At 42.5% G+C, this 24,928-nt stretch overlaps 1 protein-coding gene across 6 annotated transcripts in view; it reads right to left on the bottom strand.

The window, feature by feature from the left end:
- STAMBPL1 (STAM binding protein like 1) overlaps positions 1 to 24,470 on the bottom strand; it is a 51,047-nt gene extending 26,577 nt beyond the window's left edge. Inside the window, exon 1 of one of the 6 annotated variants that reach the window (XM_069567779.1) lies at positions 23,663 to 24,470. The gene's annotated coding sequence lies outside the window, so the exon portion shown is untranslated. Of the gene's footprint in view, positions 1 to 14,466; positions 14,699 to 23,422 lie in introns of those variants that run through there. The other 5 variants (XM_069567782.1, XM_069567780.1, XM_069567783.1 and 2 more) reach the window with 5 other exon arrangements.
- Positions 24,471 to 24,928: the final 458 nt, after the last annotated feature.

The raw sequence follows: 24,928 nt of genomic DNA, 5'->3' as shown, positions 1-24,928 counted from the left end.
TGAAGTGACTGAGCCCCTGCACCACAACTATTGAACCTGTGCTCTAGCGTCTGGGAGCTGCAATTACTGAGCCCATGTGCTGCGGCTGCTGAAGCCCTGGCACCCTGAAGCCCGTGCTCTGCCACAAGAGAAGCCACTGCAATGAGAAGCCCGCTCATGACAACTGGGGAGTAGCCCCTGCTCGCTGCAACTCGAGAAAACTCCGTGCAGCAGCAGCAAAGACCCAGCATAGCCAAAAATAAAAACATAAATAGAACTTTTTTTAAAAGGATCACCTTCCATTTGTACCACTGAAGTCTTACTAAAATAATTAGAAAATTGAGGACATAAAAAGAGATACCTTACCCCAGATAACCCAGTACCCACAAGAGCAAATGTGATGGATGGCTATATAACCTGCAATACCCATTCTCTTTTTCTACTAGAAAAATGTAACCTTTTTATAGCCACCGGGGCAAAAACCTACACTTCTTGGCTTTCTTGGAATCAGATGTGGCCATGTTACCAAGTTCTGGCCAACAGGGTGTGAACACAAGTCCTGTGATCAAAGTCTGGATCCTGCCTTTAAAGAAAGGGTCACGGCCTTCACCCATCCTCCCCTTCCCTTCCCACCGGCTGGAATGCTAACCTGCAGCTGAGCCATCTTTGGCCTATGAGAATGAGCCTTCGTGAATCGAGAAAAGGACCACTCTAGTTTGCTTACACTCAGACCATTATGACAAAGATAAGTTTCTGTCTTACCTAATACTTTGTTTGGATCTGTATACTGACAAATGCAGTAAGTTTAACCTAAAAAGGGTAGTTCAGTATAACCCAAGGAGACTACTTGCCATTACTGTGAAGAATGTACCTCCTCCATCACCCTTCCCAGCCCTGGTGTCAGCACTCTGCCTGTCCTGCCTTCACACCTTTGCTCCAGGTACCAGAAGCCACAAAAAAACCACTCCTTCCCTCTTTCCTCCCCGCAGCACACCTAAATCCCGCCCATCCTCTAAGATCCACTTATCATCTAAAAGTTGCAGACTGCTTCTGAATTGATACTGTGTTATCCTTCAAACTAGCAGATATTATAAGCAAAGCCCAAAGGCAACATATGGTGGTGATAAATATTTAATTTTGTTGTCACAGTAAATTTAGAAATTCTAATTTAGTTATCAACATTTAAAAACTGAGAGATTTCATATAAAAATTCAGATTAAAGCTTCTCTTAAAAAAAAAATCAGAGAATCTGGCTCCACTGAGCTTGATACTTGGAATACTTATTTGTTATTATTTGTCTTCTATCCTGAGTTTCTAACAGTGCTTCCTACATAATGAGGTCTATATATACACTCACAGAAACATATATGTATATACACACACACACGCGTGCGTGCTCAGTTGCTTCAGTCATGTCCAACTCTTTGGGACCCCGTGAACTATAGCCTGCCAGGCTCCTCTGTCCATTGGATTCTCCAGGCAAGATTACTGGAATGGGCTGTCAAGCCCTCCTACAGAGAATCTTCCCCACCCAGATATTGAATCTGCATCTCCTGGACTGCAGGTGGATTCTTTATCCACTAAGCCACCCGGGAAGCCCTACACACACACACACACTCCACTTTGAAGCCAAAAAGAAGCAGGGGCTTGAAGGAGATGAGGATCAGGAAAGAGCCAGTGCAGATGCCCTAAAGCGGCAATGCGTCTTTTTGTGTGTTTGAGAAAAAGCAAGAGGAGCAGGGTGAACGGAGAGGAGAGTGGTGGGACATGAAACATGGGAGGCAAGAAAAGTAAGAGGTCACCACAAAGTCACCAAACAGACTTTCACTTTTACTCAGAGTTAAATGGGGAACTATTTAGGGCTATGGGCAAATGAGGGACATCTATGGCAGTGTAATTTAAAAAGTGACCGTGGGGTGTGCTATTGAAAATGGACTATGGGCAGCAAGGGAAGGGGTGAGAGGTGATGGCGCCTTGCTGACTGCAGTGGATCAAGCCAATTTGATGTCTAGTATTTCCTCCATTTCCAGCGGAAGGAAAGACAAATTAGGTGCCATAATAATAAGCAAATGGTCCTTAAATGAAGGAAGTAATCCACGTAACATCAACGACAGGAGAGCTGGCACGATGCTGGAAACGCTGTCTTCTCCAGATCCTCACACGTCAGCACTTATCATGGGAGGACAGACTGAAGGTGACTTCGAGTGCTAGAGATAAGATAAACCGTGCAGTTTGGAGGATCAGAAATATACAGAAACAGGACACCCCAGAGGATGCCAAAGGCACAGGGAAAGGATTCGACATCATACACAAATAAAGTCCCTTTTCAAAGTGGAGGCTCTGGGACTTCCTGGCGGTCCAGTGGCTAAGAATCTGCACTCCCAAAGCAGGGGGCCTGGGTTAGATCCCTGGGTGGGGAATTAGGATGGTTCTATAACTAAGACTCAGCACAGCCTAAATAATTTTTTTTTTTTTTTTTTTAAAGTGGAGCCTCCAGGAGCACATAGTGCAAAGACAGCCTTTGGCTTCAGCTTGGGTGTGAGGCCCAACTTCATTATCCACTTGCTAGTCATCCTCATTGGACCCTCCCAGGCTCACTTCTCATTCACAGCCGGGCTCCTCACCACTCCATCAGTTCAGAGTGGTCTGTGCTGTGCTCTACTTAGTTGCCCAGTTGTGTCTGACTCTTTGTGACCCCATGGACTGTAGCCACCAGGCTCCTCTGTCCATGGGGATTCTCCAGGCAAGAATACTGGAGTGGGTTGCCATTCCCTCCTCTATACCTTTCCTAACCCAGGGATCGAACCAGGTCTCCCACATTGCAGGCAGATTCTTTACCATCTGAGCCACCAGGGAAGCCCAAGAATACTGGCATGGGTAGCCTATCCCTTCTCCAGGGGATCTTCCTGACCCAGGAATCAAACTAGAGTCTCCTACATTGCAGGTGGACTCTTTACCAGCTGAGCTACCAGGGAAACCCTCAGAGTGGCCTACAACTGAACCAGAAACATTCATCAGGAATGCCTGATTTAATCTCAACCTGCTCCCTACTCTGCTCCCAGAAGAGCCCATATTCCTGAAGCTTGATAGCATCTAAACTACAGCCTTGCGATACATTTAGCCTGTAAGATACCTCTAGAAAGTTCTTTTTGTTTTAGAGCTCCTCTTTTCTTGCCTTAATCTCTGGACTGTAGGTTCCAAAGACACAACCATATTTCCTCTTTGAATGGACCTTTTAAACAGTAAAGAGTCCTCTCTCTGTTCATCCTCACATACAACACTGTGGGGGAATCAGGCACAGAAGGGGTTTCGGGACCATATATTTACAGTGAGCACACGAAGACCAACCCCAGTACCCGTGGAACAGCTAACAGGTAGCTCCAGGAACCATCTGAGCAACTCCTGACTCTGCCCAGAGGAGGTGGGGCAAAAATCAAATCTCAGCCAAGAGTGGCCTGGGAGGGGGCACGACCCTCTCCAAACTGATACAGCTTTGACGTTTACTCTCTCTATGCCCTCAAGGTATTACACCCAACACCAGGATCCTTCTGGGTTCAGGGTCCCACCTGGATGTCTGTGTGTCTCAACTGCCCCCAAGGAAATGAAGCAGCTCTATAATCTTGCACTTTATAGCCAGGAGCAAGTAACGTCAAGAAAAAGAGGAAAATGTCCGACTGGTTAACACAGTGTTTCTTTTGTGACCTTTTGAGCCTTAATTTTTAATTCCCTTAATTTTCCTTCTTTTTCTTACTTTGTGTGTGTGTGTGTGTGTAAGCTCAGAATCCTAACTTCCTTGCACACACAGAACCAGATTTTCCAGAATACAAAGTATAGAATACAGACCAGCCAGGCAGTGAACAGTCTCCTTAGAGAGGGGGCACACAAGACAGCCAGTGAGACCTTGGCGCAAACACGTCATTGGCTCCCTGGCACTCCCTTCAGACTGACCGCTGTACAGAACTGGATAAGCAGGTGTAGGCTGCTGGCAGGCGAGAGGCCAGAACACCTCACGCATGTCCCGGGGCCTCATTTCTGATTGGTCACTCCAGCAGCCTTTCTTCTCCCCACTGGGTTATAGTTCATGTTTTCCAGGAAGAAAAGGGTGCAGTTCACAGCTGGAGATAAAGGAAATGATCATAACGCAGGCCGTGGGCTGCAGCGACCTAATCTGATTTAGATAAAAGGAAGCAAAGGGTCGCTCCCATGCCTTTAATGACAGATGCAGAAAGATGGAGCTCCTGAGTCACACATTTATAGATTGGGACCTGCTTTAGGAAAAGAAAAAAAAAAAAAAAAAAAGACCTAAGCCCATTCTTGCTATTTGGAAGGATTCAGACATTAAAACCCAAGGTTATTTTTTTATACTTGAAAGATTATTTCTACATAATATTTGTAAATCAGAAATCTGCTGTGACCCAGAGGATATCTTATTTGTATTAAAATATTGGTAAGATAAATATGAAATTTGACCCAAATATGAGAACTAGCTTTTATTGATTTTTTTATATGCTTATTAAGTACTACATGCGAGTACTCATTGGGGATCAGGTGTTTGTCTCCTATCTCCAGGAGGATGTTGTGTTAGTCACTCAGCCGTGTCTGATGCTTTGCAACCCCATGGACTGTAGCCTGCCAGGCTCCTCTGTCCAAGGAATTCTCCAGACAAGAATACTGGAGTGGATAGCTGTCCCCCAACCCAGAGATCAAACCCAGGTCTCCTGCATTTCAGGCAGACTCTTTACCATCTGAGCCACCAGGGGAACCCATCCTCAGAAGGATATCCAAAGGTAAACACACCTTGGCAGTGTGGCTTAGATTAGATCAATCGGCAGGAATGCAGTTGCTTCAGTTAAATAAATCACCACACCCAACATATGTTTTAAATTACCCTGAGGTAAATCTAGGCCACTCTGAGTGCAATCAAGTCGCACTTTGGGCCATAAGAGAATTATTTCTCATAGTGCACTACAATGTTCGTTCTGACACCAGGGTGAAGTCGCTGCATAGTCTTAACCCAACAGTTCAGGCTTTGGGGCCATATACCTGTAGGAGATTCCAGCTTCTACCACTTGTGAGACAGCAGTGCGATGGTGTCTTATTTAACTTTTTTGTGCACTTTATCTTCATCTATTAAATGGAGAGAAATAACAGTTTTCCAGAAGAACTGGAATGGAAATTTATTTAAAGAAACACACAAAATTCTATTATAGTTCCTGGCACACAGTAGGAAGATAAAAAAAAAATCAGCCCCTTTTCACATCGAACGGTTAGGAAAGTAAAGTGATACAGACTTCTATTGTAGATATCAGAAATGACTAATGTCTAACTACCTGCTTTGTTGCACTTAGCTTTTTGCCAGACACTGTCAGTTGTCTATCCAACAGCTGCCCACTCCTCCACCCCTCACCATTCTTCCTGCCAGCAGGGCCCAATCTCACTAGAGATACTCACTTTTCCAGCCTCCTTGGCACTCAGGACTCGACTAGCTGACAGTTGACCAAATCTTGGACAAAGGGACAAGAAGGAAGCAATTTGTTGGGAGGACTCTGAGAGACTTTCATCTCCTATACAACTAGACTGCAGAATATGTGCCTTTTCATCAGCTGGACATGTGTCTTCATGTAAAACTTGAAATGCAGCAGCCTTCTTGCAACCCAGATGGGTCAAGCCTAAGAGGCAGCTGGTGTGCGGAGGATGGCAGAGGTGGAGGGTGGAGGGAGCCTGGCTCCTTGCAGATACTGCTGAGCTGCTAAAGTTATCTTGAAACCATTCTTCTCTGAACTGTTATTGTGTAAGACACAAGTACCATTGTCTAAGGCGCTCTTAGGATTCCATAATCTGCTGCCTAATTGATACAGGGCTACTCTGGCAATACAGGGAAATCCTGGTATTTACCGATGTGAATCCAGTGGTGAAAGTGGTGATTCTGAATATCAATAAGACAAAGAAGGAGAAGAATTTTGTGAGATTTACCTGTCAAAGTAAATATTTCTAAGACAATATTATATTTTTCTTTGATTAAAATATAAAGAGTGGTAAAGAATTCATCTGCCAATGCAGGAGACCCAAGAGATTCCTGGGTTGGGAAGATCTCCTGGAGTAGGAAATGGCAACCAGTTCCAGTATTCTTGCCTAAAAAATTCCATGGACAGAGGAGTCTGGCAGGCTATAGTCCATAGGATTGCAAAGAGCTGGACATGACTGAGCAACTTAACACACACACACAATACATTATATACTCTTTCTTGATGACTCAGCCTCATTTCAATGTACCTGCTAACAGCAATGTTTCCCATTTCTAACTTGCTTTCATCTAGAAAATCACTTGGAAAAATAACTTCACTAAACTGCTCTGACTTCAGCCTTTCTCTCCTTTTAGTCTAGCTCAATCGCTCTAATTTGAGCTTATTTGTAAAATCAAAGCTGAACTGGACACAGGTCTGAAGGGATCTCCTGTATAGTCTCCTGAGTAAACTATATGCTGATTACAATGACTGCTACATGACTTATAATTTGGTTGCTCAAAAGTCATTTTTCTTACCTTCCCCCCCGCCTCCACTTCCTTCTAGATAAGAGCAAGCTGAGTTCTGTGAAGCTGAAGTAAGACTATGTATATCACCTTTAATTCAGCAAAAGCTATCATAATAATAATAGATAGGGCTTCTCTGGTGGCTCAGACGGTAAAGAATCTATCTACAACGCAGGAGACCTAGGTTTGATCCCTGGGTGGGGAAGATCTGCTGGAGAAGGAAATGGCAACCCACTTCAGTATCCTTGCCTAGGAAATCTCATGGATGGTGGGGAGCTTGGCAGACTACAATCCATGGGGTCGCAAAGAGTCAGACACGACTGAGCAACTAACACACACACACAACTAACCAAAAGCTTTCCTTCCCTGGTTAACTGAAATAATGTACTAACCCCCGTGAGCTCAGTCCTCACAATAGCCTTATCAAACAGGAGGCAGTTGAGTCTAGACGAAACCAACGGTGGCAAGAGGCTTGGTGGCAGGAAGCACTCATCAACTGATAACGATCATCGTCTCCATTTTACAGGGGAGGAAACTAGAGCCTAGAATAGGTAAGCAAGTTAACCAAGCGGTGGAGCAAAGACTTAAAGCTAGGTGTGTAAGATCCCAGAGTTCATGCTATTAGTCACACAGTGATAATGGCAATTCACATTTAATAGTCAATGATGAAATCACGGGGAGGTCAAATTCTCGGGCTTCGGATAAGAGCAGAAATAAGACTTCAGTCTGGCATTACTAGCATCTGATTCATAGTCTTTCTGCTGCCGAAAAGTAACAGGGCATCCATTCCCTCCACTTGTTTCTTAGGCAGGATGATTCGATGTCTGTGGACTGAACGCCTGGAATATGTAGTTAAGAAATTCAATTCAGGGCTTCCTCGGTGGCTCAGTGGTAAAGAACTGGCCTGCCAATGTAGGAGACGCGGGTTTGATCCCTGGTCTGGGAAGATCCTGTGTGCCGTGGGGAAACTGCGCCTGTGTGCCACAAACTACTGCCTGTGCGCTGGAGCCCAGCTCTGCAAGTACTGAGCCCACGTGCTGCAACTGTTGAAGTCTGCACACCCTAGAGCCTGTGCTCCGCAACAAGAGAAGCCTGCGCACCGACCCCACGGGCTGCAACTAGAGAAAAGCCTTCAAAGCAATGAAGACCCAGCATAGCTAAAAAATAAGTAAATAAATAAAAATAAACATTAAAAAAAGAAATTCAATGCATAGTTATTTAACCAAGACAGTTCAATTTAAAATATTTGCTGGTTTTTAACATAAATTTGCAGTTGTGGTATTCAAATTCTTGGCCATAAGGAAGAATGAAATAATTGCCTTTGTAGCAACATGGATGGTATTATATGATATCAGTTATACGCGGAATCTAAAAAGTAATACAAATGAACTTATTTACAAAACAGAACAGACTCAGAAATAGAAAACAAGCTTCCCAAAGGGGAAATGGAGGTAGGGATAAATTAGGAGCAGGGAATTAACAGATCTACAATACTATATATAAAATAGGTAACAAGTATGCGCTGTATAACACAGGGAACTATAGTCAATGTCATATAACTTATAATGGATGAGAATTAGAAAAAAATACATATGCATAACTGAATTGGTTTTCTGTACTTGTGAAACTAAGATGATATTGTAAATCAACTCTACTTCAATACAAAAATAAAATAAATTGTGATATTCAAAAGGCATTTCATATGCTCATAAATGTACTGATCTACGATTCTGCTGTATTTTTAAATGAGATGATTCAATTAATATTTTCATAAAACAATAAAAACTTCATAAAACATTTGGAAAATGAATTTGAAGTGCTGGGAAGAAATGCAGCTAATTTATCACTATAAATTCACAAGAGCTCAACTGTGTTATCTTGCTGTTAAAATACTAAAATTTCCTAGAAATTATGCATTCTAAAGATAAACCGCCCATAAACCACCAAACTCTAATATCCACTTGAACATACTTCCCTTTTATTGTAATTTGCTATTAAGAAAATACCATCCAGAAGTTATCTAATTCAACGAAGCATAATGAGTCAAATAAAATTTCTAAATATCATTTTCTTTGCCTGCCAGATGCCTGAAGCCCAGAGATGAGGTCAGTCCTTGGGCATTATTAATCAATTAATTTTCATATACTTCCTAAGGGCAGTACACGAACAAAATGAATTTCATTCAGCACTATTTTCAAAAGCAAAAGCTGTCCTAGAATACCTCCCATCCACTGCTTCTCCAGGGTTTCTCAACCACCGGAAATATTCTAACTGTTCAACATATTTCAATAGACAGCTGCAGTCACACTTCTGGTTTTGAAGTAGACAATCTCTTCAATGTAGTGGACAAAATCAAAACAGGCTGTGTCCTTCCAAAACGTTCCCTGTAAGGTTACTTTTAAATGCTTAAAAAATTCCCTATACTGCCAATTGTGTGCTTGGTCACTCAGTTGTGTCCGACCCTTTGTGACCCTATGAACTATAGCCCATCAAGGTCCTCTGTCCATGGGACGTTTCAGGCAAGAACACTGGAGTGAGTTGCCATTTCCTCTTCCAGGGAATCATCTCCTATGTCTCCTGCATTGCAAGTGGACACTTTACTGGCTGAACCATCAGGGAAGCCCCAATGTATTGCCCAAATCATTAGCAAGTGACAGTCCAGTCCCCTGTTTCTCTTTGCACACCCCACTCACTTCCTATTTTCCTTCCCTGCAGCTGACATCCCTCCACTCTGATGTAGTTTCCTCTGAGTGTGGTTCCTGGGCCACCTGCAGCATAATTACTCAGTAGAGGAGGAGGGTGGTTGTTAACAAGAAACAGATTCCTATGCCTCACCAAGTCAGAATTTCTGGGAAGGGTGCCCCACAGATCTCTATTTTTATCAAGCGCCCCAGAAGATCTTTATGTTCATTGAAACCTGAGACTCAGTGCATTAGGAAAAAGTTCTCTAAGACAGTTACCAATAACCTCTAAACGCCTAGCCTTGATCAGCTGAACAGTACCTGCTGCTGCTGCTGCTGCTAAGTCCCTTCAGTCATGTCTGACTCTGTGCGACCCCACAGATGGCAGCCCGCCAGGCTCCCCCGTCCCTGGGATTCTCCAGGCAAGAACACTGGAGTGGGTTGCCATTTCCTTCTCCAATGCATGAAAGTGAAGAGTGAAAGTGAAGTTGCTCAGTCGTGTCTGACTCTTAGTGACCCCATGGCCTGCAGCCTATCAGGCTCCTCCACCCATGGGATTTTCCAGGCAAGAACACTGGAGTGGGTCACCATTGCCTTTACAACAAACTCCTGCCTCATTTTAAATGAAGTAGAGGTAGTTCTGTTCTCCTCCCACTTCCCTCACCTTTGATGTTCAGCCACTCAGTCGTGTCTGACTCTTTGCAACCTCACAGACTGCAGCAGGCCAGGTTTCCCTGTCCTTCACCATATCTGGAGCTTGCTCAAACTCATGTCCATTGAGTTGGTGATGCCATCCCACCAGCTCATCCTCTATAACCCCCTTCTCCTCTTGCATTCAATCTGTCCCAGCATCAGGGTCTTTTCTAATGAGTTAGCTCTTCGCATCAGGTGGCCAAAGTATTGGAGCTTCAGCTTCAGCATCAGTCCTTCCAACGAATACTCAGGACTGATTTCCTTTAGGACTGATTGGTTTGATCTCCTTGCAGGCCAAGGGACTCTCAAGAGTCTTTGGCAGCACCACAGTTCCAAAGCATCAATTCTTTAGCACTTTTTTTTACTGTCCAGCTCTCTCATCTGTACATGACTATTGGAAAAACCACAGCTTTGACTATATGGACTTTTGTAGGCAAAGTAATGTTTCTGCTTTTTAATATGCTGTCTAGGTGTGTCATTACTTTTCTTTCAAGGAGCAAGTGTCTTTTAATTTCATGGCTGCCGTCACCATCCATGGTGATTTGGGAGCCCAAGAAAATAAAGTCTGTCACTGTTTCCATTGTTTCCCCATCTATTTGCCATGAAGTGATGGGACCGGATGCCATGATCTTAGTTTTCTGAATGTTGAGTTTCAAGCCACCTTTTTCTTTTAACACACTTTATGTTAAGTCTTTTCTCTTAATGTTCTTTTATTCCATGTTTCTTTCAAGGCTTCAATTAAGGCTTAGTCTGAGCACTGTGTCTTCACTCCAGCCACTTTCACCATGGCATCCAACTGGGATTGAGTGGGAACTCAACAGTTCCAAGGCTAACTACCTCTTTCCCACAAGTATTACCTCTAAGTAAATTCACTCATTCATTGACTTATTCAACATTATTTATGAAGCTCCTACTTCCTGCTAGGAGCTAGTGAACAAATATACAGACACTACTGATCTTATGAAACTTATTTTCTGCCAGAGGCAGGAAGTTGAGCAGAGATGCTAAGATATTAACCATCTGCACAAATAAATCCTTAAAACTGTGGTAAGTGCTACAGATACAAAATACAACAGATAGTTATGCATTTTGGGGGCAAAAATACCTCAGAAGTGGTGACGTGTTCTTCTCAGTACTTCAGGAAGACAATGATTTGCCTTGTTACTTGATGTCAACTTTGATCACCTAAGTTACATCTGCCAGGTTTCTTCCCTGTAGAGACACTAATTTTCCTCTTATAATTACAAAGTATCTTATAGTGAGTTACTTTGAGAAATGCAAATATACTTTTGCATATTCATTTTAGCATTCAAAGATGATTCATTCCTGAAGCACTTATTTCTGCAGAGTTTGAAAATGGTGGATTTTATATTTCTGTCCTTCTATATCATTATTCTATATTTATTAGTTTAGTTGGAATTTTTGTTGAAGGTTGTTTACTTTTTATACAAAATTTTAAACTAATAGATCTATTTTTCCTTTATGATACCTGGGTTATACATCATTCTTTAGAGGGTCTTCAAACTCACTAATGATAAAAATTTTAAATATGTCTACCAATCTTTTTCTCCGAGTAATTTTATGGTTAGTTATTTTTGAATGAATACCTTTGATCTGTGTGGAACTTATTTTTATGTAAGGAGTCTGACAAGGACACAGTTTCTTTTTATCATGAGGCAACCTGACCTTGAATCTCTTCAATTTTGCTTAGCTTCTTGTTTAATTCTCAACTCTGCTCAATAAGGTGATCTGCCCAAACTAGACACATAGTACATTATTTATTCAAATGAAGTAATCTCTGGTGGCTCACGTGGTGAAGAATCTGCCTGCAATGCAGGAGACCTGGGTTCCATCCCTGGGTTGGGAGGATTGCTTGGAGAAGGGAATGGCTACCCCCTCCAGTATTCTTGCCTGGAGAATTCCATGGACAGAGGTCCCTGACAGGCTCTGGTCCATGTGGATGCAAAGAGTTGGACATGACTGAGCACCTAACACTGTTAATAATACCTCAATGAAGCTGAAAAAAAAACAGAGTCTGTGAATGATGGGTAAACTTACATAGCAAAAAAGATACTGGCAATTCACAAAGGAGGCAAGGATGCAACTGTGTTTGAGGTACCCCAGGACTGGACTGAGAGTGGTTAAAAGAATGTAGACAGGTAAATAGCTATTGGGAGAGATTCTAAGGGGAAAACACGTAGAACCTGGGAGTGAAGTGGACAGACTGGGATTCAGGAGCACTAGCAGGCAAAGATACTGTGAATGTTGCGTGTAAGGGAAGCAGAGATGGTGATGCATCTGACTTCCGAAGACATTTCTCCTGTATTTCAGTGAATGCCATCAACATCCAATCAGTTACACAAACCTGGGAAAACCTGGAAACAGTTGCCATACATCTCCTTCCTCCCTCAATCCACACCCACCCTATCACTCTATCTACTGAGTCACCCTCAAGATAAATCTGCATTTTCTCACCATCTTTCCTCAGAGGAGCCTAATCTGTGTCACTCCTTATTATGTCTGCATCACTAGAATAGCCTTCTAATTGGTCTATTTGTTTCCTACAAAACAACTGGCCAGTGTTCCGAAAACGTGTCAAGACGATGAAAGACAGACAAAGACTGAGCGAACATTTCTGACCAAAAGGGACTAAGGAGACAGGACAGCAAAATTCCACGTGTGACCCTGGGCTCTGGACCAGGAGGACACTGGTGGAACGCGAGCAAGACCTGTGGACTAGGAATGCCACGTGTGACCCTGGATGGGGCTCTGGGCCAGAAGGACACTGGTGGAACGTAAGCAAGACCTGTAGACTAGGCAATATAGCACTGTAACAACGTTAGCATCCTATTTTGATAACTACCATGATTAATGAGGTGCTAACATTTGGGGAAAATGGGTAAAGGACACACAGAAATTCTGTGTACTATTTTTGCAGTTTTCTGTAAGTCTGAAATTACGTAACATTACATATTTGTAAAATGTTCAGCTAGTACCTTAACAATCCCTTCAACAAAGGACAACAAAGGGAAAAAAAGTTTGCATCACATGCAATATATATAATACCGGCTATGTCTAAACTATAAGGCATATTTGGGTAACAGTAAGGAAGAGATAAAAAGTTGAATAAAAATAGGCAAATGAACAAGTCATGAGAGAACTATGAATGGCTACGCAACATGTGAAAGAATGTTAATTTCACTAGTAATTACGAAACTATGAATTTGAAACTGTATTTTCATTTCTTTGATAAACTTTACATGATCCATCATACTTAATATTGAAGACTGGAAGAAAAATTGGCTGTTTAAAAAATAGTACATGTTTCTGTTGACCCAGCAATTCCAAGTTTTTCCCATAGACTCTCCTGCCCAATAAAACACTAATAACACACACACACATACACACACACACTCAAACACACATTTGCTCTAAATCAATGCAGAATAGCTTAAAAATAGTACAATTCTGGAAACTGAAATATGTAGGAGGAAATGGAAATATGCAAGAGGTTATTTGAAAAAAAAATTCCTATAGTAAATGAAGCCATTAGAAAAGACTTACATCTGTATGCTCTGAATCAGGAAGTTGTCCCAATTACAGCACTAAGTGAAAAAAAAAGCAAGTCGTAAAATAACACGACTCCCATCTTGTATTCCTAATACATATGTATTTCATGTATGTTGGTGTTTGCAAGAAAAAAGTTGAATAACATACACTGGATTGTTTTCAGCTGGTGATTCAGACGGTAAAGAATCTGTCTGCAACGTGGGAGACCTTGGTTCTATCCCTGGGTTGAGAAGATACCCTAGAGAGGGGAATGGTGACCCGCTCCAGTACTCTTGCCTGGAGAATTCCATGGACAGAGGAGCCTGGTGAGCTAAAGGACAGGGGGTCAAAAAGACTCGGACACAGCTGAGACTAACACTTTCACTTTCAATATAATTTGTTACAGAGATGTATCACTTTATAATCAGACAAATAATACTTTTTTTAGAAAAGCCTATAAATCCTAAGTAGGTAGCTCCAGATTTTTAGTCCAGCCCTGCCAGTTTCTAGATGTATGGATTCTGATCAATTATTCTGATCAATTATTCCCTGAGTTTATTTCCCTAGTCTAATGTGAGACTCATGCCCAACCATGTTATGGCAGTAATACTAGTTGAAATATACAGTTACTCAAGGGCTCTCAAAGCTGAGAGAGACTATATGTCCTTATGGCTGGGCTGGGTGACCTTGATGTTACACCATAACATGCGGCTGCCTGTTGTTGTTTAGTAAAGTCACCTTTGAGTCCTTTGTGAACCCCATGGACTGTAGCCCACCAGGTTCCTCTGTCCATGGAATTTTCCAGGCAAGAATACTGGAGTGGGTTGCCATTTCCTTCTCCAGGGGATCTTCCCGACCCAGGGATCGAACCCGCGTCTCCTCCGTTGGCAGGTGGACTCTTTAACACTGCACCGCCACTGCGGCTGCTGGAGACAGCAATTCACTAGCTATAGACCTTACGGAAAACAGCTTGGGAGAACTCTGCTTCATGAACCTTTCAGTCAGTCCTGCTAAAATCAAGGCCTAAGTGCTCACCTGCTGCCTGCTGCCTTTCATGAATCCTCTCTTCTGGACCAGGTATCAGGTGTCCCTTGCATAAGAGTAAGGCTTGTTTGCATCAGGTTAGTCCCCTGCTCAAAAAAGCAACTGGCAACCTACTGCCTACCAGAAGAGGTCCAAACACTCTGGCCAGCCCTCGGTGCTGTGCAATACCGACTTGTTTCCACTGCTTCGTAATATACAGCTTCCTCTACTTCTCGTTTTGAGCAAACCCTCTCTGCCCTACCCCAACATCTGCCATTCAGAAGGTTCGACATCCTTTCTAAAACTTCCCACCAACTCTGTGGTTTTCTGATTTCATCTATTTAAAAATAGGTAATAACAAGGAAATAAAACACAGTATTGGGTGACATTATAAAAACCCCAAGGTAGCACTGACACATTATTCCATAAAAATGTATATGAAAGTCAGAGGAATAAATGCATAAAACTTAAGCACAAATCTGAATATGAAATTAAATTTAGCTTCTAAATAGGTTTTCCTCTAAGTATGCTTTATGGACCACCTGCATCAGAATTCTCTGAAAAGGTTGTTAAAAGAAGTCTCCCAGGCCCTGTCTTGACTTACTGAATAATAAATAACCTATGGGAGGACTTCTCTGGTGCTCCATGGGTTATGACCCTGCACTTCCAATGTAGGGGCACAGGTTCAGTTCCTAGTTGGGAAACTAAGATCCCACATACTACATGGCCAAAAAATAAAACAAATATTTTTTTAAAACTTATGGCATTGTAACATGTATACTATCATGTAAGAATCGAATCGCCAGTCTATGTCCGACGCAGGATACAGCATGCTTGGGGCTGGTGCAGGGTGATGACCCAGAGAGATGTTATGGGGAGGGAGGTGGGAGGGGGGTTCATGTTTGGGAACGCATGTACACCCGTGGTGGATTCATGTCAATGTATGGCAAAACCAATACAGTATTGTAAATTAAAATAAAGTAAAAAAAAAAAAAAAGAAAAGTAAATACAATGAAAAAAAAAAACTTATAGGGGTGGCATGGAAGTCATTCTGGTTTTTCGAGACTAGTTTGAGATGCACGGCCTTAGTGACCTCTAAGTCTTTCAATAATATTACACTTGACAAAAAGAAAGGGCTTCCCTTGTGGCTCAGATGGTAGAGAATCTGCCAGCAATGCAGGAGACTCGGGTTCAATCCCTGGGTTGGGAAGATCCCCTGGAGAAAGAAATGGCTGCCCACTCCAGTATTCTTGCCTGGAGAATTCCATGGACAGAGGAGCCTGGTGGCCTACAGTCCATGGGGTCACAAAGAGTTGGACACAACTGAGTGACTAACACTTTCACTAACATTCTGACGAAAGAAAAAGAACCTTGATCTCCTAAGAATGTCATTTACATTTCTTTCAAAGCCATATTTGAATTTCTTGAACTTTTCAATATTTGGACAAAAAAGTTCCACACCCGCTACTGCTTCCAAATGATTTTCATTTTTTTCCCCCTTAAAGAGGTATAATGATTCAATAAGCAGTTTCTCTGCCCCATTTTTACAAAAACGGGAATGTATGAAGGATTTATTCTAGGTTTCTCTTTTCTAACCTCATTCCATTCACCACTTCCAATTGTTCTTCCCGTTAAAGAAAACTTACCTTGTGGAACAACTTAAAGCCAACCTTTCAAGGACAAAACAGATTGGAAAAAAAAAAAACATGGAGTCAACCCATCAGAAGACTGAAGTGTGAACCCACAGGCATGAAGGCCTCCCATATTTCTTCCCAGTGGCTGAAATTCATGCTCCCAGAGTTAAAAGACAAGGCTCCAGCAACTGGTTAAATACAATTACAGGGTCCTTAGATGAGCAGAAGTTAACCAAGATGGCCATTAGTGATTACAGTTTTCTTTCTGCTTTTAATGAAAAGGTGCACAGTTGATTATTGGCCTAGCCATTCAAGCCTGAAACGTAATACTCCCCCAGAGACCCACCCTAAGAGGTACCTTAGAGTGTACCTCTAAATACATGCGAAGACAAAACAGGCAGGCAGTGTTAACTGGGGCCTAGAAGGGTTAAATATGACTCATCACTGGCCACCTGTTTCCAGATAAACCAGAGTCAAATCAAGTGAAGCAATGAAAGTGAATAATTTGTGATGGGTCTCTGAACAGTTATCTCTTATATGAGCCTGGGTTGAATCTTTGGTTCAGTTACTGCAGTACTGCCGAAACCTAAGTATAGCAAACGTGTAAAAGCAAAACACCAAATTCATCAAAACTCAAATTCTTTCATCCTTAATTAAGTTTAAACTCACAAATTTTTAAAACAGTTCTTTTAAATAAACTGGACTTCAGTTAAATAATTACTTACACAAAAGGGTAAAATCAAACAACACAGGCTATATTTTTTAAAATCAGATTTAAAAAATATTCCTCAACTAAAGAGTATCCATGAACTTTTTACACAAGACCCAGAATAGTTTTTGTCTCCTTAGAAAAAAACAATGAGTTACAAATTTCTGAAAGTTATTTATGAGAACAAATAATTATAAGGACTAAACTGCCAACATTCATTGAACTATAAAAAAAGGCAAGGGGATTCCAGAAAAAAATCTACTTCTGCTTCACTGACTATGAGAAAGCCTTGGACTGTGTGAATCACAGCCAACTGTGGAAAATTCTTAAAGAGATGGGAACACCAGACTACATGATCTGTCTCCTGAGAAACCTGCATGCAGGTCAAGAAGCAACAGTTAGAACCTTACATAGAACAACTGACTGGTTCAAAACTGGGAAAGGAGTATGAGGCTGTATATTGTCAGCCTGCTTATTTAACTTCTATGCAGAGTACATCATGTGAAATGTTGGGATGGATGAGCCATAAGCTAGAATCAAGATTGCAGGGAGAAATATCAATGACCTCAGAGATGCAGATGATACCATTCTAATGGCAGAAAGTGAAGAGGAACTGAAGAGCCAAAAAGTGAAGAGAAACTAAACAGCCTCACCTTGAAAAAGGTGAGTGGAACAGTTGACTTAAAACTCAACATTAAAAAAAACTAGTGTCACGGCATCTTTTCCCATCACTTCACAGCAAATAGAAGGGGGAAAAGTGGAAGCAGTGACAGATTTTCTTTTCTTGGGCTCCAAAATCACTGTGGATGGTACTGCTGCCATGAAATTAAAAGACACTTGCTTCTTAGAAGGAAAGTTACGACAAACCTAGACAGCATATTAAAAAGCAAAGACATTACTTTGCCAACAAAGGTCCATATATAGTCAAAGTTATGGTTTTTCCAGTGTTCATGTACAAATGTGATAGCTGTACCATAAAAAAGGCTGAACGCCGAAGAATCGATGCTTTCGAATAGTGGTGCTGAAAAAGACTGTTGAGAATCCCTTGGACTGCAAGGAGATCAAACCAGTCAATCCCAAGGGAAATAAACCTGAATATTCACTGGAAGGATTGTTGCTAAAGCTGAAGCTCCAATACTCTGGCCACCTGATGTGAAGAGCCAACTCACTGGAAAAAACCTTGGTGCTGTGAAAAATTGAAGGCAAAAGGCGAAGAGAGTTGCAGAGGATGAGATGGTTAGATAGCATCACCAACTCAGTGGACATGAACTTGAGCAAACTCTGGGAAATAGTAGAGCACAGGGAAGCCTGGCATGCTGCAATCCACGGGGTTGCAAAAAGAGACAACTGAGTGACTGACCACCACCACCAACGTAACGTTAAAATACTGGAATCAGTGATGACATACTCCTTCCTAAAGAAGTTCTGGAGGAATTCAGAATTTTTTATTCTTTGTTACCACAGCAGTCTTACCACCTCTAATTAAAATCTGGTATCTATTTTTTTTTAATTGAGGTATAGCTGAAGTATAATATAATGTTAGTGGCAGGTCCAATAATAAAAAAGGTCTGGCCTTTTATAATTAGATGTGATGTAATTATTTCAACAAGTCAAAGAACAGCTGATATTTAACTTTAATATTAAATTTAAATTAAACTAAAATAAAATTTAATTTAACTTTAATATTAAAGTTAAAATATTTAAATGAAAATATTAATACTCTAAAATATTCTGAATAAAAATGGTCGTGAAATGGCATCATAACTTCACCATGGCTTATGAATGGGAGATATATGAGACTCTAAAAAAGTGGATAAACGTGGATGGCATAGCAATTTTTCAAACTACTGATACATTTCCAATAATATAATATATACATACTCATCTGTAATATCTCTCCTTATGCAGTGATTATATATAAATATCTCCCTAATATAATGTATTATACAGCATATATATTACATATAATATATATATTTTATAATGCACACATTTACATAATGTACACATTATATTATGTATACACTACATACATTGTAGCTTCCCAGGTAGCTCAGTGGGTTAAGAATCTGCCTGCAATGTAGGAGACACAGGTTTGATCCCTGGGTCCATAGGGTTGCAATGAGTTGGACACAACTAAAGCCACTCAGCACACACACACATTGTATAAAAGATACATAGTACATATTACACGGGCTTCCCTGGTGGCTCGGATGGTAAAGAATCTGCCTTCAATGCAGGAGACCTGGGTTTGATCCCTGGGTCAGCAAGATCCCCTAGAGTAGGAAATGGCAACTCGCTCCAGGCTTCTCACCTGGAGAATCCCATGGACAGAGGAGCCTGGTGGGCTACAGTCCCTGGGGTCTCAAAGAGTCGGACACGACTGAACAACTCACACACACACACACACACACACACACACACACACACACACACACACACATCTTCCTGCCTCCAGCAAAGGTTCACTAGGTATAAGAAGGGATGTTACAAATGAATAGAATTACATAGGTCAACTTTTAGGCAAAAACAAATTGGAACCCTTCTTAATAAGGAATTTAATGAAAAATACCATTTACAAAACCATTAAACATCAAGGAAAAATAGCAAAAATTTTGTACAAGAATCTGAGTACTAATTCTATACAGGGGATGATAAACTCTACAGTGGAAATGATTGGAGCACCGACTCTCATGAAGACAAGCCCCTACTTTTCTCACTCCAATCAGTGTCCCCACCTAAGTCAGGAAAGCAGACACTGAGTCACTGTCTCAAGTTTGATGCTCAGCTCTGTCACTCTCTGAGCAATGACCCTGAGCAATTTACCTAGCTTCTTTGTGCTTCAGTTTTTTAATCTGCAAAATTGTACCTATTGCATAAGATTGTTTTATGAATTAATAATAATAATAACAAACACATGGAGCAATTAACCTCGTGTCAGACACTTCTTAGAACTTTCCATTTATATCTATTTATTCATTTACTCCTCCCCCAAACCTTCGAGAGAAAAACTAACACCCCAATTGAAAGACGAATAAACTGAAGCTCAGAAAACTTAGGAACTCACTCAAAGACACATAACTCGTAAATGGCAAAAAGAGTTCATGTTCCTAACCAGTACATCATCTTTGAGACAACACATGTAAAGGCTGAGTACAGTGCCCAGCACATGGCACATGTTTCATAACTAATGCTTATTAATAAGCATTTGTCAAATGTTTGCAAGATTCTGAGGTTACATCAGGGCTTGGGAGGAAAGAATATTTTCATCAAGTGGGGAGGTATTCTGTGGATGTGGAATAGGCGTGTGACCACACTGTATGTACCCCAGGTTGACACCTCTCTTCCACATAAAACAAAGAATCCTGATGTCTGGTTGTTTAAAGCTTTCCCTTCTTCATCCCAGTGTCACTGGGATCCTACGTTAGGCTGTCATCATCTGACACCAGATTACACCTGTACTCTCCTTTTGCCAGTCCACTCACCACCCAATTGCCAAAGTGCCCTTCCATAAAGATTTGTTCACGCCTGCTCCTTTCAAGAAACCTATCTTGAATTGGCTATGTTGCCAAAATCAAATTTCCACTCCCTTGCTTTCAAGGACCTTAATAAGACATGAAAGGAACATGACTTTAACTCTTGTTCAAGTGCTCTGGTGCCTACTTACCAAATAAATACTTGATAAGAAAGGCCATGCTTCATTATGCAGAGAATAGCAGTGTTTGTGCTACTTCAAAACCATGATAAGCAGTTTAAAAGTTTTATTTATTTTGGGCACAGCCCAAGAGAAAAAAACTTAAATATTTAAGTATCTCATCTTAAACAGCTTGACTGAAGTCTCAAAAGGGAAGAATACCAGAGAAAAATCTGCTTTACTATATGCACTATAATGTTAATATCTAGGTAAATTTCAGTCAGCTTTCTGATCTTTCACTCTGAAATTAGATCATGAATCACAGGGTAAACCTCCAATGACTGAGGATGGAAAATGAGAACTATTAAAAAAAGGGGGGAGGTGGAAGCATAACACCCTTCATATTCAAGATCACACAATGCATTCATTTCCAAGAGGGTCTTGAAAGGCTAACTAGAGCTAAGCAAAAATATGAATTACTGGTTCTTATCTCACAGAGCTGCCTTTAATAAATGCAAGTTGCTAAGTAACCAGTGGTCTGAATTAATGTCTTTTTTCCAACCACATCAATGGACAAACATAGTATAGATTTAATATAAAACTCAGAAAGAAAATCAAACATGAACTTCAAAGACTTGGCTATTTGTCCAATGTGTAAGTGACTTTTCCACTCAGCATGAGAAGATGAAGGATGGTACTAGAAGTTCATCTGATTTGCTTAGAAATCCAACTAATTTCTGACAAAGGGCATATCCAGATGTAGCTACATCCAGATCATTCCTGAGTTGAACGTTCTGATGTCAACTCAGGATTTCTGAATGTACACTCAACACATCCAGTTGCACAACTCACATGTTCAGACAGCTGAAATAAGCAAGTCAGTAGGTACCACTACAGTGGTTTTTCATTTGTTTTAGAAGGATTGCTATTATTCCTTCAGCTGGTCTTAGTTGACTGTATCAATTGGCTCCATTTTGATGAAATGGTTAATGATTCCTATAAAGTGACGGCTAGAAACAATCAACATTAAAAGAGGTTATATAGTAAGCATGGGAAGATTCTAGAATTGGTATTCATTTAAATGAATAGTTAGTGTACAGCTTAAATATTAGCCTCCAAAGACAGGGAACTGATGATCATATTTTCCAGAATGACCGTGAGTCACTTTTCATAGTTTCAACTGAAGTTACTTCAAAATTTTTCACAGGGCCGAGGAAAAAAAAATGCTAGGATTAGACAGAATCACAAGCCCAGTGGTTTAAAAGTGTGTCTAATGGGTAAATGTGTCCTCCAGGGAGGCACCTGGTAGTTTCTGGGCAGCATCTACTATTTCTTCTACCCCTCAGATTTTGAGCAAAAATCACCAGGCTTTCCTTCTCTGTAAAAGGCAACCTCATTCCCTGGATTGTAGCTGGAAGTAGGTTTGAGAAGAATCCTTGAGGGAGGAATGTGATCAAACTGTGTTAAGTCCTTTGTGCTTAAAAAAAAGAGAGAGAGATAACTATTGCTAACAATTCTTTAACTATTTTTATCAGTCCTTCTCTGAAGCCAATCCCAGAAAGAGTATCCTCTCCAGGAACAAGTCTCTTTACTGAGGTCCCCTCCATCCTGGGGACCACGATGCTCCCATTTCTCCCTCCAAGCCTCTCACTGGGAATGAGGCTTACGAAACAGGGTGAAAGTAGGCAAGAAACTGGCCCTGAAGACCACAGTGGATAAAGTAGTAGGATTCTCTAGTTGCTGATTTAAATGGTGCTTCCTTGACAAAAGAGTGTAAGAAAACAAGTTTCTTCCTAAAATTCCCAAGAACCAGCTGATACATAAATTACAGTTAAAGCAGTATATTTGAGAGCAGATTCCCAAGAGGCAAGCAAGTTGCTGTATATACGCCTGAACAGAAAACAAGCAGCCAGTTCATTTTCCAGGGGGATTCCGATGACATCTCAAGTTTCTGAATGAAAAAGATGTAACGGAGTAAATGGTAAAGAGGAACCTAATTCTCAAAGGCACTGACTCAGTATTAAATGGAAACATAGATCTTCACAGAGAAGCTATATAATGCCCACTATAACAGAGTCACAGAGTACATCTTTGAAGCTAAAGTTAGCATCCATCCCACAAAGACTGCCAACTAAAACAAGGTTTGGAAAAACATAGAAAACTGTGGCTTCATCTCTATATAAAACCACCATAAAAAATGACTCCCCTAAACTCGAAACAGAAAATCAACCATTCAGGTGTACTTGAACTGCTGAAACGAATCTGCCATACTGACCTTGACAGGGCCTTGAATCATGAAATCATAAATCAGCATCCTGATGATTATCCACTATAAACTCGGAAACGCCTTAAACCCCAGGACTTCATTTTATTCTCAGTGGCTAGCAGGATGTTTGGAACGCAGGGTGCTCTCCGGAGCTCACTCAGATGTCTGTTTTACTTGCTACGAAACACTGATTCCATAAAGCCACCCCTATGCCACTCAGGCACTTAAGATTTCCTTCAGTCCTCCCCATCAGGTTCTGCTTCCTGAATTACTTCTTGTTTCTTTATTTCTAAATGTCTGTAATTACAACACCTTAGGCTCTTGACTATCAGCGGTGTGGGGTTCTTTCAGAAAGTTCTGGAAAATAATGTTTTAGTGACGTGCCACTTTGTGCATTTCATTAAGGCTTTCAGTTAAGGCTTCTACGTTATTCAGGTGAGAGGGGAAAAAGCCTTAAGAGTGGCTCATCAAGGGCATAACAGTAAGCATCAGATACAAAGACCTGCCACACGTCCCTCCAGGACGCCCGTTTTTCCAACCTCGCCCCTTCCTTCCCCACACCACGCACCCCCAAAGACAGTGCGGTGGGCTCTCTGAACCATCTCCGAGGCCGCACCCCAAGTCCAAACCAGAAACACACGCGGGTACATGGATCACCGCCAGGGTCCCGCCCTGCCCCCCCAGGAGTCACAGCTTCCTGCTTTCCCCATCAAGGTGAAACTAACCCCTGGGGGCCCGCCGGGGGGCGGACAGAGGCAACGCAGGCGGAGACAGGCGATCGCACGGCCGGCAGGAAGGAAGTGAGCGGCTGGCACAGCGCATTTTCCTCCCGCGGAGCAAGCCCGGGACAGGACGCCGCTAGCGGAAGAGGGGCGAGTGCGCGCCAGGCCTGTGGCACACGCGCCCGGCGTGCACACGCATCTGCGCCGGTGCGCGCTCACCCGCGGGCGCGCGCGCCTACTCACCAGCAGCCTCTGAAGTCCGGGGCCCGCGTGGCACGGCGACTGCAGCGGCTCTCTCCACGCCTGCCGTGTGGCCTGGGCATCCGTCTGGCCGCTGCAGCCCGGGCCGCGGTGGCTTTTGCTAGAAGGCAGTGCCGCCGGGTGATAGCGCGCCCAGGGAGCAGGCGCCCGCTCCCTGGCTCCGGCGACCCTCCTCCGCTGCTCTGCGGACTGGTGGTGCTCTGCGGACTGGTGGTGCTCTGCGGCTTTCACTTGTTGGGTTTCGGTGCGCTCCTCCCCTCCTCTTCGCCTCCGTGGCTCCCCAGCCTCGGGGCAGATAGCTCCCTCAAAACCCCACGCGCAGGCCTGGCGAAACCGAGCCTGCAGCAGCCGTCCCTGCTACCGCCGCGGCAAGATAATAAATTGCCCCTGCGATGGTCCTGGCCGCCTCTGCTCGCGCCCCTGGTGCCGCCTCCGCCTCTGCCTCCGCCCTCCTCCTCCCCCGCGGCGGCGGCGGCGGCGGCGGCGGCGGCCTCCAGTGGTCCGCAGAGAGAGCTCCCGGTTGCAAGCGGGTCTCTGCTTTCGACCTAGAGGGAGTGTGAAATGATGGAGCGATGGAGCGCGACTTTCTCTTCTGAAACTCTGCCCCTCCCTTGCTCGCCCGGAATTTTCATTTTGCTCCGCCATCAGTGTCACCCAGGTGGACCAGAGTAGGTGCCTTTTAAGTGTACACGTGTGGTGATACAGTAGGATTCGAGCATGAACTCGTGGCGCAGTGGTAAAGAATCCGTCTGCCAATGCAGGAGACACAGGAGTCTGGGCTTCCTTCCCTGGCTTAGGAAGATCTCCTGAGGGAGGAAATGGCAACCCAGTCCAGTATTCTTGCCTGGAAAATCCTATGGACAGAAGAGCCTGGCGGGCTGCAATCCATGAGGTTGCAAAGAGTCAGACACGACTGAGCGTGCACACACACTCGCATTGGAGTCAGAGGAAGGAAAGGGTTTTGATGGAAAATCTCATTAGACCTCTTGTTAGGAATTCCATCTTGAGATTTATCCATTACCCACCACCACCACCATGAAACCCTTTAGTTCTCTTCCTTTCTGCCCACTCCTTGTCCTCTGGTAATGAAAGCTATTATATATGCTGGATATTATATTAACATGTAGTGTTTTTAGTATGGCCTTGGCATTGAGCCAGGCACTCTTCACGTGAAATCATATGTCATCCTCTCCACAGCCTTAGAAAAGTTACTGCTTTTTCCCATGACTGAGACACAAAGAAGCAAGG

The sequence above is a fragment of the Ovis canadensis genome, chromosome 22 (genome assembly GCF_042477335.2).
Source record: "Ovis canadensis isolate MfBH-ARS-UI-01 breed Bighorn chromosome 22, ARS-UI_OviCan_v2, whole genome shotgun sequence".
Lineage (NCBI taxonomy): Eukaryota > Metazoa > Chordata > Mammalia > Artiodactyla > Bovidae > Ovis > Ovis canadensis.
The sequence above is the reverse complement of the archived record's forward strand: the minus strand, read 5'-3'. Positions and strand labels throughout refer to the sequence as shown.